General features: G+C 37.4%; 1 protein-coding gene across 3 annotated transcripts in view; it reads right to left on the reverse strand.

Moving 5' to 3' along the window:
* The window catches only part of C6H2orf88 (chromosome 6 C2orf88 homolog), a 92,051-nt gene that overhangs the window by 4,076 nt on the left and 68,397 nt on the right, over nt 1–19,578 (reverse strand). The gene's annotated exons all lie outside the window — the stretch shown is intronic.

Consider the following 19,578-nt stretch of genomic DNA (forward strand, 5'->3'; position numbering starts at 1 on the left):
CACTTTCATCACTTGGAGGAAATGTAAGGTAACAACAGCTTTATCTTAATAGAAAGAAAAGATAATCATCTAAAAATGGCATTTAGAAATAGGAAAATGTCTTTTCAAGATCAGGCAAATTTTATAAAACTGACAACAAACTTTTGCTACCTTGGATTTATTTATGTACACCAGGGCTCAGCAAACTGTAGCCTTTGGGCCAAATTCTAGCTGCCTGTTTTTTCAAATATAGTTTATTTGAACATAGGCATGCTCATTTGTTACGTATTGTCTATGGCTACTTTCATGCTTTAGTGGCAGAGTTTAGTTGTGACAGAGACTGTGTGGTTTGCAAGCCTAAAATATTTACTCTGGCCCTTTGGAGTAAATATTTTCTGACTGACTGACTCTGATCTATACTGTTAAGGGAAACAAGCATATCAAAATTTGCTCCTGCCTCAAACATCATGAGCCTGCGTCCCTTGGTCACACATTTAAAACTCAAAGAGTAGGACCGAATGATGGTCTTTCTTTACACTAGGGCCAACTCTAAACAACACAAGTTAGACATGGCAAAGCCACCTATTTTTCCTTCTAAATTAGATATTACGAAATTATGAAGCAAGGACAAGATGGTGGAGTAGAATGACGTGAGCTCACCTCGTCTCACAAAAACACCAAAATCACAATTGCTGAATGACCATCAACAGAAAAACACTGGAAGCTACCAAAAAAGATATCTTACACACAAAAACGAAGAAGCCACAATGAGACGGTAGAAAGGGTGCACTTGCAATAAAATCAACTCCCATATCTGCCAGGTGGGTGACCCACAAACTAGAAAATAATTATCTCGCAGAGGTTCTCCCACAGGAGTGAAAGTCATGAGCCCTACACCAGAACCCCCAGCCTGGGGGTCTGGCATCAGGAGGAGGAGCCCCCAGAGCATCTGGCTTTGAAGGCCAGTGGGGTGTGATCACAGGAATTCGACAGGACAGGCAGAAAAAGAAACTCCACTCTTGGAAGGGTGTACACAAGGTCTCATGTGCACCAGGATCCAGTGGAAAAAGCAGTGGCCCCACAGGATCCTGGACCAGACCTACCTGCTGGTATTGGAGGGTCTCCTGTGGAGGCAAGGGGGGGCGGCTCTGGCTCACTGTGGGGACAAAGACACTGGTGGTGGTGGTAGTTCTGGGGAGTACTCGGTGTGAGCCCTCCTGGAGGCCCCCACTTTCTCACCAAGACCTGGTCCCACTCAACAGGCTGCAGGCTCCAGTATGGGGAAGCCTCAGGCCAAACAACCAACAGGATGGGAAGACAGCCCATCAGCAGATGGGCTGCCTAAAGTCTTCCTGAGCCCATAGCTGCCTGCCAGACACACCCCTTGACATGGCCCTGACCACCAGAGGGACAAGACCCAGTTCCTCCCACCAGGAAGCCTGCACAAGCCTCTTAGACCAGCCTCATCCACCAGGGGGCAGACAGCAGGAACAAGAGGAACTACAACCCTGCAGCTTGTGGAGTGGAAACTGCAATCACAGAAAGACACAATGACAGAGGAAAATTCCCATACAAAGGATCAAGAAAAAAGCCCAGAAGAACAACTAAAGGAAGTGAAGATAGGCAATCTACCCAAAAAAAGAATTCAGAGTAATGATAGTAAAGATGATCCAAAGTCTTGGCAAAAGAATAGAGGCACAGAACAAGAAGATACAAGAAATGTATAATAAAGAGCTAGAAGATCTACTAAAGAACAAACAGAGATGAACAATACAATAACTGAGAGGAAAAATACACTAGAAGAAATCAGTAGCAGAATGAGGCAGAAGAATGGATAAGTGAGCTAGAAGACAGAATGGTGGAAATCAAAGATAAAATATTGAAACAAGTGAAAAGCAACAAATAACATACAAGGCAATACCCATAAGGCTACAAGCTGATTTATCAGCAGAAACTCTGCAGGACAGAAGGGAGTGGCATGATTATATTCAAACTGATGAAAGGGAAGAACCTACAACCAAGAACAGCCAGCAAGGCTCTCATTCAGATTCGACAGAGAAATCAAAAGCTTTACAGACAAGCAAAAGCTAAAAGAATTCAGCACTGTCAGACCAGCTTTGCAACAAATGCTAAAGGAACTTATCAAGGCAGAAAAAAAAAAAAAAGACTACAACTAGAAACAAGGAAACTACAAATGGAAAAGCTCACCGGTAAAGGCAAACACACAGTAAAGGTAGGAAATCATCCAACACAAATATGATATCAAAACCAGCAATCATGAGAAGAGTACAAATGCAGGATATTAAAAATGCATTTGATATTAAAAGACCAGCAACTTAAAACAATCTTATTTATATAGAGAGTGCTATATCAAAACCTCATGGTAACCGCAAACCGAAAATCTATGATAGATATACACACACAGAAAAAGAAAAAGGGATCCAAACACAACATTAAAGATAGTCACCAAATCACAAAAGAACAAAAGAAGGGGAGAAAAAAAGACCTACAAAAACAAATCCAACACAATTAACAAAATGGCCATAAGAACACACATATCGATAATTACCTTAAATGTAAATGGATTAAATGCTCCAACCAAAAGACATAGACTGGCTGAATGGATACAAAAACAAGACCTGTATATAAGCTGTCTACAAGAGACCCACTTCAGACCTAGGGACACAAACAGACTGAAAGTGAGGAGATGGAAAAAGGTATTCTATGCATATGGGAATCAAAAGAAAGCTGGAATAACAATACTCAGACAAAATAGACTTTAAAATAAAGACTTACAAACGATAAGGAAGGACACTACATAATGATCAAGGGATCAATCCAAGAAGATATAACAAGTGTAAATATATATGCACCCAACATAGGAGCACCTCAGTATATAAGGCAAATAGGAACAGCCATAAAAGAAGAAATCAACAGTAACACAATAATAGTGGGGGAATTTTCATACCCCACTGTCATCAATGGACAGATCAGACAGAAAATCAATAAGGAAACAAATGCCTTAAATAACACATTAGACCAGATGGACTTAATTGATATTTATAGAGCATTCCATCCAAAAGCAGCAGAATACACATTCTTTCCGAGTGCACATGGATCATTCTCCAGGATTGATCCATGCTGGGCCACAAAGCAAACCTCAGTAAATTTTGGAAAACTGAAATCATATCAAGCATCCTTTCCAACCACAACGCTATTAGATTAGAAATAAACTACAAGAAAAAACCCTTAAAAAACACAAACACACGGAGGCTAAACAATATGCTACTAAACAATCAATGGATCACTGAAGAAATCAAAGAGAAAATCAAAAAATACCTAGAGAAAAATGAAAGTAAAAGCACAACGATCCAAAACCTATGGAACGCAGCAAAAGCAGTTCTAAGAGGGAAGTTTATATAGCAATACAATCTTATGTCAGGAAACAAATAAACCACCTAACCTTACACATAAAGCAACTAGAGAAGAATAAACAAAACCCAAAGTTAGTAGAAAGAAAGAAATAAAAATCAGAGCAGAAATAAATAGAAACAAAGAGCAGAAATAAATAGAAACAAAGAAAACAATGAAAAAATCAATGAAACTAAAAGCTGGTTCTCTGAAAAAATTGATAAACCTTTAGCCAGATTCACCAAGAAAAAAAGGGAGAGAGCTCAAATCAATAAAATTAGAAATGAAAAAGGAGAGGTTACAACAGACACCACAGATATACAATAGATAATAAGTGACTGCTACAAGTAACTATATGCCAATAAAATGGACAATCTAGAAGAACTGGACAAATTTTTTAAAAAAGTTTTGGCCATGCCCCACATCATGTGGGCTCTTAGTTCCCTGACCAGGGATCGAACCTGTACCCCGCTGCATTGGAAGCATGGAGTCTTCACCACTGGACCACCAGGGAAGTTCCCTGGACAAATTCTTAAGAAGGTAACAATCTTCTAAGACTGAACCAGGAAGAAACAGAAAATATGAATAGACCAATCACAAGTACTGAAATTGAAACTGTGATTAAAAAACTCCCAACAATCAAAAAAGTCCAGAACCAGGTGGCTTCACAGGTGAATTCTATCAAACTTTTAGAGAAGAGTTAACACCTGTCTTTCTGTAACTCTTCCAAAAAACTGCAGAGGAAGGAACACTCCCAAGCTCATTCTACTTGGCCACCATCACCCTGATACCAAAACCAGACAAAGATATCACACAAAAAAGAAAATTACAGGTGAATATCACTGATGAACATAGATGCAAAAATCTGCAACAAAATACTAGCAAACAGAATCCAACAACACATTAAAAGGATCATACACCATAATCAAGTGGGATTATCCCAGGGATGCAAGGATTCTTCAATATATGCTAATCAATCAATGTGATACACCATATTAACAAACTGAAGAATAAAAACCATATGATCATCTCAACAGATGCAGAAAAAGCTTTTGACAAAGTTCAAAACCCAGTTATGATAAAAACTCTCCAAAAAGTGGGCATAGAGGGAATGTACCTCAACATAATAAAGGCCGTATATGACAAACCTACAGCTAACATCATACTCAATCATGAAAAGCTGAAAGCATTTCCTCTAAGATCAGGAACAAGACAAGGATGTCTACTCTGGCCACTTCTATTCAACATAGTATTTTGGAAGTCCCAGCTACAGCAATCAGAGAAGGAAAAGAAAATAAAAGGAATGCAAATTGGAAAAGAAGAAATAAAATTGTCACTGTTAGCCGATGACATGATACTATACATAGAAAATCCTAAAGATGCTACCAGAAGACTACGAGAGCTCATCAATGAATCTGGTTAAATTGCAGGTTACAAAATTAATACGCAGAAATCTCTTGCATTCTTATACACTAACAATAAAAGACAAGAAGGAGAAATTAAGAAAACAATCCCATTGGCCATTGCATCAAAAGAATAAAATACCTAGGAGTAAACCTACCTAAGGAGGCAGAAGACCTGTACTCAGAAAACTATAAGATACTAATGAAAGAAATAGAAGATGACACAAACAGATGGACCATGTTTTTGGATTGGAAGAATCAATATTGTCAAAAATGACTATACTTTCCAAGGCAATCTAAAGATTTAGTGCAATCCATATCAAATTACAAATGGCATTTTTCACAGAACCAGATCAAATAATTTCACAATTTGTATGGGACACAAAAGACCCCGAATAGCCAAAGCAATTGAGAAAGAAAAACGGAGCTGGAGGAAAATCAGGCTCCCTGACTTCAGACTATCCTACAAAGCTACAGTCATCAAAACAGTGTGGTACTGACAGAAAAACAGAAATATAGATCAATGGAACAGGATAGAAAGCCTAGAAATAAACCCATGCACCTATGGTCAATCAATCTACAACAAAGGAGGCAAGACTATACAGTGGAGGAAAGACATCCTCTTCAATAAGTGGTGCTGGGAAGACTGGACAGTTACATGTAGAAGAATGAAATTAGAACATTAACACCATACACAAAAATAAATTCAAAATGGATTAAAGACCTAAATGTAAGACCTGATAATATAAAACTCTTAGAGGAAAACATAGGCAGAACAGTCTTTGACATAAATTAAAGCAAGATCTTTTCTGATCTGTCTCCTAGAATAACAGAAATAAAAACAAAAATAAACAAATGGGACCTAATTAAACTCAAGCTTTTGCACAGCAAAGGAAACCATAAACAAAACAAAAAGACAGTCCTCAGAATGGGAGAAAATATTTGCAAACAATGCAACTGACAAGGGATTACTCTCCAAAATATACAAACTGCTCGTGCAGCTCAATGTCAAAGAAACAGACAACCCAGTCAAAAAATGGGCATAAGACCTAAATAGACATTCCTCCAAAGAAGACATACAGATGGCTAAGAGACATATGAAAAGATGGTCCACATAGCTAATTATTAGAGAAATGCAAATCAAAACTATAATGAGATGTCTCTCACACCAGTCAGAATGGCCATCACCAAAAAGTCTACAAATAACGGATGCTGGAGAGAGTGTGGAGAAAAAGGAACACTCCTACGCTGTTGGTGGGAATGTAAATTGGTGCAGACACTACAGAGAACAGTATGGCATTTCTTTAAAAAACTAAAAACAGAGCTACCATGTGATCCAGCAATCCTACTCCTGGGCATATATCTGGAGAAAAACATGGTTCCAAAGGATACATGCACCCCAGTGTTCACTACAGCTCTGTTTACAGTAGCCAAGACATGGAAGCAACCTAAATGTTCATCGACATATGAATGGATGAAAAAGATGTGGTACATATATACAATGGAATATTACTCAGCCATTGAAAAGAATGAAATAATGCCATTTGCAGCAACATGGATGGACCTGGAGATTATCATACTAAGTGAGGTAAGTCAGACAGAAAAAGACAAACATCATATGACATCACTTGTATGTGGAATCTAAAAAAGAAAAATGATACAAATGAACTTATTTACAAAACAGAAACAAACTCACAGAAAACAAACTTATGGTTACCAAAAGGGAAAGGTGGGGGGGGGGGGATAAATTGGGAGTTTGGGATTGACATATACACTACTATATATAAAATAGATAACCAACCAAATATTATGAAAAGCTTAGATTAATCTGAAATTAGCTTAAAAGTTTCTCCCCCTAAATATCTTATTGTTTGATGTTTGGACAGTCAATAGGGTACAATGCTTGTGATGTACCTTCCAAACTTCCCAATGGAATGTTGTCACTGAATGAACTTATCTAAGATAAGACTTAAGGGTAAGTAAAACAGTACAAACTTCACTGGAGGGAGGCCTAGCCATAAGAAAGTGCAGGCAAAGACTCTATAAATGAGGTTGTGATCCCTGACTATATCGTAGTTTTTGGACCAAAAACAGCTGTAAAAATTCATGAAATGAAACTCCATTGATTATTTCTGAAACTACTGATCTTAAGGTAAAAACTAGCATGCATTTAATTTATTTCTTAATAGTTGATAAGAAGTCCAAAAAAGGTGACCTTTGTCCAAGTCAGTACTAAGTATTTTTTAGATTTAAGTTTTACCCAATTTCTCCCATAATATACTCCTTCCCCACCTCTACTACTTATAAGGATGATATGGAGGGTTGGAAAGGAAATCCAGCTCTCTGCTTCTGATTACCTTTAGTTCTATATGCCTTTGCTATATGCTCCAGAGATGCATTTCAAAAAGGGCATAAGAGATGTGTGTGATGTATCTGGTTTACTAGACTGAACTCCTAGAAGACAGGAACTGGCCTGGTTGTGCACCTCTAACATGTAATGACTCAACGTAGTATCTGTTTTGTACTATGAGGGATTGTTAAGGGAACTGGACTTAGTTAACCTGAAAATGATTAGAATGCAATGAATGTCAGACAAATAAAAGTCCATGAGGAGAATCATGAGAACATTCTGTGTTTTCTAAGATCTTTGGTTTTGCAAAAGCAGCTTTATCTTACCATGATAAAAGTAGTGCCAGATTTGCCCTCACACCAAAAATAACTTTAAACCTGGACAAAATGTATGTGGGCAGCTATTTTCAGACATTGAACAACAGCACAGGATTCTGATCCCCAAAAGAAGGGAAACACATGATGTTAAACCCCACAACTGATCATCTTGAGATTCTGCCTGAGAATCTGATTCAAGCAGAGGGGCAATTCTGCTGTGCTACAGAGGAAGAGGCTGAGATACTGAAGCAGGTGAAATTACAAAGGAGTTCAAGAGTAAAAGGAGCTGGAAGGGAGGCAGAAATTTGCATGGGGTCTCACTGAAGCCGAGCAGGACCCTGCAGGGCCTTCCTAGGGACAGACCCGTGTGTCCTTGGCCTCTAGTTTACAGAAAAGCTTTAGCCTCCTAGGCCTTCCCCAAGTGCCAAAGAGCAAATGCAGAAACAAAGGAAAACAGTCAAGCAAGACAAAATAATAATAGCTTAGCCATGAAACAAAGTCAAGGACCTTTAGTTCCTCTTCAAGGGATATAGATATATGTATATGTACAACTGAATAGATACATGTATATATATAACTGAATCACTCTGCTGTACACCTGAAACTAATACAGTGTTAATTAACTATACTCCAATATAAAATAAAAACTTTAAAAAAAGACAATATCCAACAACAAAAAAGAAATTTGAGACCACTTTAGGAGTGAACTTTAGAGCAGAGGTTGACAAAACTTTTTGTTAATGGGCTAGCTAATATATAATTTAGGTTTCTGAGCCATATGGTCTATGTTATACTACTCAGGTCTGTTGTAGTGCAGAGCCAGCCATAGCTAATACGTAAACAAATGGGCAATGGTTTTTATGTTCCAATAAAACCTAATTTACGAAAACAGGCAGCCAGCCCACAGGCCATACTGGGCTAAGTTCAAACAAACAGTTCCATTCTAACAAAGAATAAAATTCAATACCATTCAAAGGAAGATGGCATAATCCAAATTCCTATGGGAAGTAATATCCACAATGTCTGTCATACAATAAAAAATTACTAATAATGCAAAGAAGCAGGAAAATGTGCCCCAAGTTCAAGAAAAAAAAAAGTTACTAGAAACAGATCCCCAAATGACCTAGCACTTGGTAGCTAAGAGAACTCAGTAGAACTGTAAAGCAGCTATTTAAATAAGTTCAAGGACATAAAGGAAAAATCATAGAGTGAACAAATAGAGAATCTCAGCAGAGAAATGGAAATTGTAACAAAACACACAAAAAGTAAATTCAAGAACTAAAATGAAAAACTCACTGTGTGGGCTGTTTGGCATTGGAGAAGAAAGATTAGTGAGCTTGAACATCTATAGACATAGCCAATCTGAAAAAGGGGGAAAATGATTTTAAAGAACTTAACAGAGAAACAACTAAAAAGATAATGTAAGTATGACTTAAAAACAATGAGGCATTAGATACATTTAACCCAGAAGAAGGCAGGAAAGGATGAACATGGGAAGGAAAAAAAAATGGGACAATTAGAAATCAGCAAAGTGGCTGACTTAAACCCATAGATATCAAAAATTACTTGAAAAAAAAGACTAAAAATTTCAATTAAAAGGCAGACTGTACCGCAAAAAAAAAAAAAAGGCAGACTAGTTAAATAAGATCCAACCCACACAAATGCAGTCAACTGATCTTTGACAAAGGAGCAAAGATAATACAATGGAGTAAAGACAGCCTTTTCAATATGTGCTGGAACAGCTGGACATTCACATATTAAAAAAAAAAATCTAGACAGACCTAACACCTTTCCCAGAAATTAAAGTGAATCATAGACCTAAATATAAAGCAAACCATAAGACTCTTAGAAGATAACACCCAGGAGTTAAATCTAGAGAAATCTAAATGACCTTGGGTTTGGCAATGACCTTTTAGATACAACATCAAAGGCATGATTCATGAAAGAAATAATTGATAAATCGGACTTTATCAAAATTAAAAACTTCTGCTCTGTGTAAGACACTGCCCAGAAAATGAAAAGACAAGCCACAGACTGGAAGGCAGACTGGGAAAAGATATTTGCAAAAGCATATCTGATAAAGGATTGTTTATCCAAAATACACAAAGGAGTCTTTAAAACAACAATAAGAAAACAACCTGATTAAAAAATGGACACCAGATCTGAACAAACACCTCACCAGAGAAGACATACTGATGGCAAATAAGCATGTGAAAAAAATATTTAACATCATATATCATTAGGGAGTTGCATTTTTAAATGACATTGCGATACCACTACAACCTATATGAATGGCAAAAATCCAAAACACTGACAACGCAAAATGCTAATGAGGATGTGGAGCAACAGAACTCATTCATTGCTGGCGGGAATGCAAAATTGTATAGCCACTGTGGGAGACAGTTTGGCAGTTTCTTACAAAACTAAACATACTCCTGCCATATGATCCAGCAATCACACTCCCTGGTATTTACCCAAATGAGTTGAAAAACTATGTTCACACAAAAACTTATATATGGATATTTATGGCAGTTTTATTCATAATTGCAGAAATTGGAAGCAACCAAGATGTCCTTCAGGAGGTGAATGGATGAACAGTGGTCTATCCAGACAATGGAATATTATTCAGTGCTAAAAAGAAATGAGTTATCAAGCCATGAAAAGAAAAGGAAGAACCGTAAATGCATATTACTAAGCCAGAGAAGCCAAGCTTTACAACTGTATGACATTCTGGAAAAGTCAAAACTATGGAGACAGTAAAAAGCCCAGGGGTTACCAGGGGTTAGAGAGGAGGGAAGGTTGAATAGGTGGACACATAGAATTTTTAGGGCGGTGAACTACTCTGCATTATACTACAGTGGTGGATACGTGCCATTATACAATTGTCAAAACCCACAGAATGTACAACACCAAGAATGAACCCTAATGTAAACTACAGACTTTGAGTGATCATATGTCAGTGTAGGTTCATTGACTATAAGACTCTGGAGTGGGATGTTGATAGTGGGTGAGGCTTGTGTGTTGGAGGGGGCGAGGGGAGTGGGAAGGGGGTAACTGTACTCCCTGCTCAGTTTTGCTGTGAATCTAAAACTGCTCTAAAAAAGAAAGTCTATTAAAAAAATCCAGCTATATGCTACCTATAAGAGATATACTTTAAATACAAATATACAGGTTGCAAACAAGAGGGTTGGAAAAGACATACAATGCAAACAAGAAGTATAAAAAGTTGCTGTGGCTGTATGACTATCAGACAACGCAGACTTCAGAGACCATTAGTATTACCAGAAATAGGGACATTTTATGTGTCAGTCAGGAGAAGACATGATAATCATAAATGTATATGTAACTAATAACAGAGCTTCAAAATACATTAAGGAAAAACTGACAGAATTAAAGGCAGAAATAAACATTACTCTCTCCGTAACGGATAGAATATTCAAAGGAAAAAATAAGGAATTCAAGTTTTGAACAACACTATGATGTCACTTGAGGTAACTGTCATTTATAGAAGACTATTCCCAACAACTGTAGGATACATATTCTTATAAAATGCATATAGAACATTCACCAAGACAGACTACACGATGATCTCAACAGATTTCAAAAGCTTGGAATCTTATATTTTCCAACCACCACAGAATTAAATAAAAAAGAAAAAATAATAAAAATAATAAAATATCCAGGAACACCCCAAATACTTGGAAACTAAATATCACATCTTTAAATAACCCATGGGGCAAAGAAGAAATCACAAGGAAATTAACATATATTTTCAACCAAATAATAGAAACCACAACATATCAAAAATTTTTAAATGCATCATTAAAGTTTAGAGGGATATTGATAGATTTAAATTCTTGTGACAGAAAAGAAGAAAGGATTAAATCGGTGATCTAAGCTTTCACCTTAAAAAGCTAGAAAAAGAAAAGTAAATTAAACCCAAAGTAGAAGGAAGGGAATAATGTAGATGAGAGCAGAAAACAAAGCAAAGGAAAAGGGCCAATAATGGAGAAAAATCAATGGAACCAATGGTGGTTCCTTAAAAAGATCTAATAAAATAGATAAGTCTCTATCTAGTCTGATCAAGAAAAATGAGAGGACACACAGAACCAAGATGTGTGTAGGAAAAAGGACATTACTACAGATTCCATATACATTAAAAGACCAAGAAGGGAATATTATGAACAACTTTATACATACCAAATTACCAAAACTGGCACAAGAGAAAACAGAAAGTCTGATAGCTGTATATCAATGAAAGAAATTGGATTTGTACCTTAAACCTTTCCAAACCTTTCCAAGAAGAAAACTCCAGGCTCAAATGGCAGCTCTAAAGCTCTAAATTCTTTCAAACTTTTCAGAAAGAAATAATACCAATCTTACCCAAACTCCAGAAAATAGAGGAAGAGGATTCCAAATCCATTCTATATGAAGTCAGGATTTCCCCAAGCAAAGACAGTTCAAGAAAAGAACACTCTACAAGCCAACATCCCTCGTGAACACAGACCCAGATATCATTTTTTTAAATGGCAAATTGAATCCGGCATATATAAAATGGTTACTACATCATGACCAAGTGGGATTTATACCAGAATGCAATGTAAATTTTGAATGTAACATTCAAAACTCAATACATATAATTCACTGTTAATATAAAAAAGAACACCAGATGATCATCTCAATAGATGCAAAAAAAATTTGATAAAACAACCATTCATGATAAAAATTCTCAGCAAACTAGCAATAGGAGAGACTTCCTCAAACTAATGTTAAGTGTAATGGTGAAAGATTGAACAACTTTTTCTATGATAGGAACTAGGCAACAATGTTTATTCTCACAATTTCTATTTCACAATTTTTATTTAATATTGTACTAGAGGGAAGAAAGAAATACAGAGTATAAAGGTCGTCAGAAAAAAAAAACTGCCTTTACTTGCAGATGACAAGACTGTATATGTAAAAAATCCTAAGGATTATATATGAAAAAATTACTAGAACTAATAAATAATTTTAGCAAGGTCTCATGATACAAAATTAATATATAAAAATCAACTGTACTTCTGTATACTTAGTAATTGAAAGATGAAGTTAGTGCCATTTGCAATAGTATAAAAAATATGAACACTTAGGGATACATTTAATAAAATGTATGAAAGAAAACTACATTGTATGTTGTATATGCAGTATGTAAATAATACAAATTGTTACTGAGAAAAAGAAACTAAATAAACAGATAGTGTTCATGATCTCGAATATTGTTAAGATGTCAATTCTCCCCCAATTTTTATATATATTATATAAGCATATGTGTGTGTGTGTGTGTGTGTGTGTGTATATATATATATATATGAGCACAATTCCAGGAGGCTTTTTTGTAGACATTGACAAATTGATTCTAAAATTCCATTCAAAATCCCAGCAGGATTTGTTATAGATATAAACATGCTGATTCTAAACTATATATGGAAATGTAAAGAAATGAGAATAGCCAAAACAATTTTGAGAAAGATCAAAGTTGGAAGACTCACATTAACCACTTTTAAGAATGATTAAAAGCTACAGTAACCAAGACAGTGCTATATTGGTGAAAGGCCAGACACACAAATCTATGGAATATAAGAGTCCAAAAACAGACCCACAAAAATATGGTCAATTGATTTTTTTTTTTTTTTTTTTTTTGCGGTACGTGGGCCTCTTACTGTTGTGGCCTCTCCCGTTGCGGAGCACAGGCTCCGGACGCGCAGGCTCAGCGGCCATGGCTCACAGGCCCAGCCGCTCCGCGGCACGTGGGATCTTCCTGGACCATGGCATGAACCCGTGTCCCCTGCATCAGCAGGCAGACTCTCAACCACTGCACCACCAGGGAAGCCCGGTCAATTGATTTTTGACAAATGTGCAAAAATAATTCAATGCAAAAGTAATTTTTTCAACAAATGGAACTAGAACAACTGGACAGCCACATGCCCCCCCGCCAAAAAAGATCTATACCTTACCCTTTATACAAAAAATTAACTCAAAAGGAGTCATAGATCTAAATGTAAAATATAAGACTTTTACAAGACGATACAGAAAATATTCATGATATTGGATTTGGCAAAGAGTTTCTAGATACAACACCAAAAGCATAAACCATAAAAAAAAAATTGATACCCTTGACTAAATCAAAATTGAGAACTTTTGCTCTGAGAAGAACACAGTTAAGGAAATAAAAAGATGAGGCCCAGATGGGGAGAAAAATATTTGCAAATCATTTGCCCAAAAAATGACTTCAATCTAGAATAAATAACTATCAAAAGTCAACAGTGAGAAAGCAACCCAATTTTTAAAATGGGCAAAAGATTTGTACAGACTTTTCACCCAAGACATCATCTATGGATGGCAAGTAAGTACATGAAAAGATGCTCAACATACTGGCCTTAGAAAAATGCAAAGTAAAACCATGATATGGTACATCTGTACATCTATTAAAATGGGTAAAATTTTTTAAAAAATAATACCAAGTGCTGGTAAGTATGCAGAGCAACTGGAACTTTCTTTCATACATTGCTAGTGGGAATGCAAAATAAGCCACTCTGGAAAATAGCTTAGCATTTTCTTATAAAGTTGGAACATCCACTTACCATATAACCCAACCCACCTAGGTATTTAGAGAAATGAAATTTGTGTTCACATAAAAAGCTTTATGCAGATATTTATCACAGTTTTATTCATAATTGCCAAAAGCTGAAAGCAATAAAGATACTGATACCAACATCGATGACTCTTAAAGGTGTTATGCTGATTGAAAGATGCCAGTCTTAAAACTCTTTCATGTTGCATGATTCTATGTATTGCATAATGCATGATTCTGGAAAAGGCAAAACTATAGGGACAGATAACATGTGGCTTTTAAGGGTTAGGGTAAGAGGAGAATGTGACTACAAAGAGGCAGCAAAAGGGAATTTTTTGGGGTGGTAGAACCATTATATATCCTGATTGTCATAGTGGCTATACAAATCTATACATATATCAAAACTCAGAGAATTAGTCACCAAAATAAAGTCAGTTTTACTGTATGTAAATTAAAAATTAAAAAGGTATTTTCAAAACAACAATACCAGGACTTCCCTGGTGGTGCAGTGGTTAAGAATCCGCCTGCCAATGCAGGGGACGTGGGTTCGAGCCCTGGTCTGGGAAGATCCCACATGCTGTGGAGCAACTAAGCCCGTGCTCCACAACTACTGAGCCTGCGCTCTAGAGCAGCGGTCCTCAACCTTTTTGGCACCAGGGACCAGTTTCGTGGAAGGCAATTTTTCCATGGACGGGGTGGAGGGAGAAGGTTCAGGCGGTAATGTGAGCACTGGGGAGCGATGGCGAGCGGCAGATGAAGCTTTGCTCGCTCGCCTGCCGCTCACCTTCTGCTGTGCGGCCCGGGGGTTGGGGACCCCTGTTCTAGAGCCTGCAAGTCACAACGACTGAGCCTGTGTACTGCAGCTACTGAGCCTACGCACCAAAACTACTGAAGCTCATGTGCTCTAGGGCCCGCATGCCACAACTACTGAGCCCACATGCTGCAACTACTGAAGCCCACGCGCCTAGAGCCTGTGCTCCGCAACAAGAGAAGCCACTGCAATGAGAAGCCCACGCATTGCAACGAAAAGTAGCCCCTGCTTGCTGCAACTAGAGAAAGCCTGCGCACAGCAACGAAGACCCAACACAGCCAAAAAACAAAACAAAACACAACAATACCATTATACACTCATTAGGATTGCTAAAATTAAAAAGCCCAGCAATGCCTAGTGTTGGCGAGGATGTGGAATGCATATATTGCTGGTGTGAGTGGAAAACAGTACAACCACTTTAAAGAACTGAACCCACCATTTTATTTCTAGGTATTTATTTAAGACAAATGCAAACATGTCTGCAAAAAACTGGTATACCAATGTCCAGAGCAGCTTTACTCCCAACAGCCAAAGCTGGAAACAACTCAAATGTCTATCAATAGGTGAATAGATAAGCAAATGGGGGATATATCCATAAAAGTGAGCATGGAGCTTCCATTCCTAATTCAGTGTTCTTCTGGGAATAACAGTTGCTGTAATAATACTTTATCTGATCATGGCTTATAGTATTTAAGTGTTAAACATCCTCCCTCTCTTGAATTTATAGAACCTCCCTCCCCACTTCTAGTTTTGATGTTAATTCTGGCAAACAAAGACCAGTGTAGCTTCCTCCCAGGGTCTCTTGTTACTCTCTGCTCATTGTCCCAGTCCTTGACCTGGTCTCCATCAGCAGGCACATTATGGCTTGGAGCTTCCCAGGCTGCCAGAGACCACTACCTAGGACTAGCTGTCAACTCTGGCCTTCAGGTCCTATCTTGGATAAAACAACACTGATAAATTCATGCCATTATGTAATCAACTGCTCCAGTAACTGTCTAATGGAATTACTCATCATCACATGCTTAGAAAAGATGCAGTTTCCCTGATAGAACAGCATTGGTAACCCCATATTTTTGTTAATCAGATTTTAATTCTGTGATTTCTGTTCTACAGAAGCCTCTTGAGATTTATCATGAGTAAGGAAGAGTGATCCTGAAAGGAAAGTCAGAGACAAAAACAAACAAAAAGTTTATCCTACTACTGTTCATGGTAGCAGCTATTCAAACACTTGACAGACATCTTAAAAGGCAATGATAGGGAGTTCCCTGGTGGCCTGGTGGATTCAGCGCTTTCACTGCTGTGGCCTAGGTTCAATCCCTTCTTGGGAAACTGAGATCCTTCCAGCCGCGTGGCGTGGCCATAAATAAGTAAGGAAATAATAAATAAATAAATAAAATTATAGATGTGAACTAATAAGGAAATGTGAATAAAATGACCTTTAAAAAAAGGCAACGATAACCCCAACCTGTATAGCACTGAAGAATAAGCTTTGTATAATTTCATTACCCCTAATAAGATAGTTGATTCATCATGAAGAAATAAAGTTTCAACAATGTTAGCTAGTAATGCAAGTCAGTAGTTGAGCAGATTATATAATTGGTTTTCTTAGGACAGCATGTGGGATGACCTCTTCTAAGTTAATTTTTAGACTGTATTATTCATCAGTCAGGTTGGAAAGTTACCATGGCTATCAGTTGAAGGTATGATACATTAATGCTGGATATTAGCCAAAAAAAGTATTTTGGCTCTCTTGTCAATGTAACTAGCTGATACAGAAGTATAAAATATTTTTTAAACACACTTTTGAAAAATACTGAAAATCAATTTATTTTATACTATAGTTTAAAATCTTAAGATACATAAAGAGCTGTCAGTGAGAACGTTCCTTAACCATCTAGCCAGTATTTATTGAGTTTCTACTATGTGTTCAACACCAATATCCATCAGTATAAGTGCTTTCAAAATTTATTTAACAAAATAAAATCAAAGGGAGATAGAGTGAGAATGAGATGACAACTTATTCAGGCTATAATTAGTGCAGATGCCCAGAAAGGATCCTTAGTTTTACCCTTGTCCTAATATGTGAAGTGGCCATTTGTTCATGCCACTGCCAGTAAAAATAAAATATAAAGATGCCTTTTCTCCCATCACTCCCTCCCCCAAATCCCAACACACATACATATATACATACACATCAGAGTCATACGTAAAGAAAAGACAGCCCCATTTACTTGGTTCCCTCAATGTTACTTTGAAGTCTCAAAGCACTGAGTATATAAAGAGTATATAGACCCTTCCCTCAGGAATGGGTCTAGCCACTACAGGGTCTTCTATTAGATCTTTCAAACAGAAGATGCAGTTTACTGCAGTCCATAGTTCATCTTGGAGCTGTGGACCACCGTCCTGCATACAGTGTCATCAGATTGAGCCTGGTTTGTAAGCTCCCTGGGAATATGCCAGGGAAGGTGCCACAAAAAAAGCCAAAACTTGAATATGAGTGGGGGCCAGACCATACAGTTCTAGCAAAAAAAAGTAACTTCCAAAATCTGCTCTGGAAATGAACAGCCTGCTAAATCCCTGAAAGTCTTTCTTAAATATTAGATTAACAGAAATGCTTATTACTGTTGTCCTACTTCAGATAATCTTCTAAGCCTTTAAACAGGTTTTAAGACATTTTATATCTCAAGTTATACCTTAAAATGGGCCCTAGCCCTGAATTAATGCAAATATCTATATAATATCGATAAAAACCACATTATAGTCTTTAAAAGCATAATGAATATACTGTCTTTCAAATTTCAATGTAGATGCAATTAATTAAAATGCGAATTCATTAAAAAATATAACTGAGTTCATGTAAAAACAATAACGGGGCTTCCCTGGTGGCACAGTGGTTGAGATTCCGCCTGCCGATGCAGGGGACACGGTTCGTGCCCCGGTTCGGGAAGATCCCACATGCCGTGGAGCAGCTGGGCCCGTGAGCCATGGCCACTGAGCCTGCGCGTCCGGAGCCTGTGCTCTGCAACGGGAGAGGCCACAACAGTGTGAGGCCCGCGTACCGCAAAAAAAAATAATAAAAAAAAATTAAAAAAAATAAAAATAACGAAGTTCCTAACAGAAGCTTTGTCGTTATTTGTTCTCTAATATTGGATACTAAGAGTATATTTTCCTTCTTGTAGGGGTCCATGAAAATTGGACAGTAAACAGAGGACTTTGTAATGGTAATACTGACAGTCACTGACCTAGACTATAAATTCGTAACAGGATCAAATGACACCAGTTAAACTGGCAAATAGAAATGAACTCAAATTTAATACTCACAAAAAAGTAAAAGCTAGAAAATACAGCAAATGTGATTTTGGTCCGTCTGAAGGTCACCTCAGGGGCACTACTGTACAGTCTTTGGAAACTTAGTAGCTGCTTTCGTCCTCAGGCACACAGAACACATGCTGTGTGCAGCTGCTCAACACCAGGGCAGTCACAGGAGGCTCTTCATGAAGTCACATTTGGGGCCAAATTTTGTCAATGGAGAGGCAGAGAAAATAACATTGATAAATGAAAGGACGATCTAAGAGATTCTAATAAACCTGAGCAGAGCTGTGTGGTATGACTTCATCCGTAAACTGGGAATCTACCTCAGACGTTCATCATAAAAACTGTGAGCTTCTACACGTGAAGCACCTAGAACCGCCTTGGAACATGGAAGGTGTTCAAGTGTTCAGTAAGTATTATTTCCTTTCCTTCTCTCTCTTAGATTGTCCCCTAAACCTACTAACATCAAATTATTATTTTAAGTGCTTTAGTTATTATGTTTTAGGATTATAATTAAGGAAAGAGAATTATAACCTAAGAATGCTGACGGTCATTTGGGAATTAAAGAGTTAGAATTGGGCGCCAGATCTAAGTCAGGGGTCAGTGCTTCATCTCATTTACCAGGTCCTCCGGGCAGAGAAGGGAAACAAACAGGCTTAACTCTGGGTACAAGTCTGGCTTCACCTGACCACTCCTATTTATGACTACAGATATTGAATTCAGTCTGCAGTAATTCCTCCAGCCCTGTAATCTAAATACTTGCAGGAAATGAAAAGTAGCTTCTGATGAACTAGTTGTAGAAAACCTGATCTAGATCACCACTGAGACTGTAAAACATTTAAACATTATATTCTGTACTAATTTCTCAGTCACGTCATGTCCTAACTAAATGACACAACTGTACTCATGACACATGAATTAAGCTCTGTAAAATTCTGAAGGCAGTTCCTCACGCAACTGTTGTTAAATGGAAGTGAGGGGTGGAGGGAACAGGGTAACAGTGTCAGAATGTTGCCTTTAGTTTGTTACAACTGGACTATTTAGATCCTGTAGCAGAAACTAGGTTATCTGAGCCCAAATCAGAACATGAAACTAATAAAACATAAAAATGAATGCTCAGTCCTCAATTCATTATAATTTGAAAATCATGATCCACTCATCCTTATATACTAAGCCAATTACTTACTCCATAAACTCCTATATCACATTTGTAAAATGCTTTCTCTTTCAAAAGGGCTTTCTTATTTTTTCCCTCCTTATTCACACATATATTCTCTTTAAAAACTGACCCACTCTTAAGTGTCTATCTCAAGTACACTTCTGTGTAAAGGCGTTCCCACTACCTAATATTACTCTGTCCCTCTCTTGGGTTTCCATAACATATT

The sequence above is a fragment of the Pseudorca crassidens genome, chromosome 6, assembly GCF_039906515.1.
Source record: "Pseudorca crassidens isolate mPseCra1 chromosome 6, mPseCra1.hap1, whole genome shotgun sequence".
In the NCBI taxonomy this organism is placed as follows: domain Eukaryota; kingdom Metazoa; phylum Chordata; class Mammalia; order Artiodactyla; family Delphinidae; genus Pseudorca; species Pseudorca crassidens.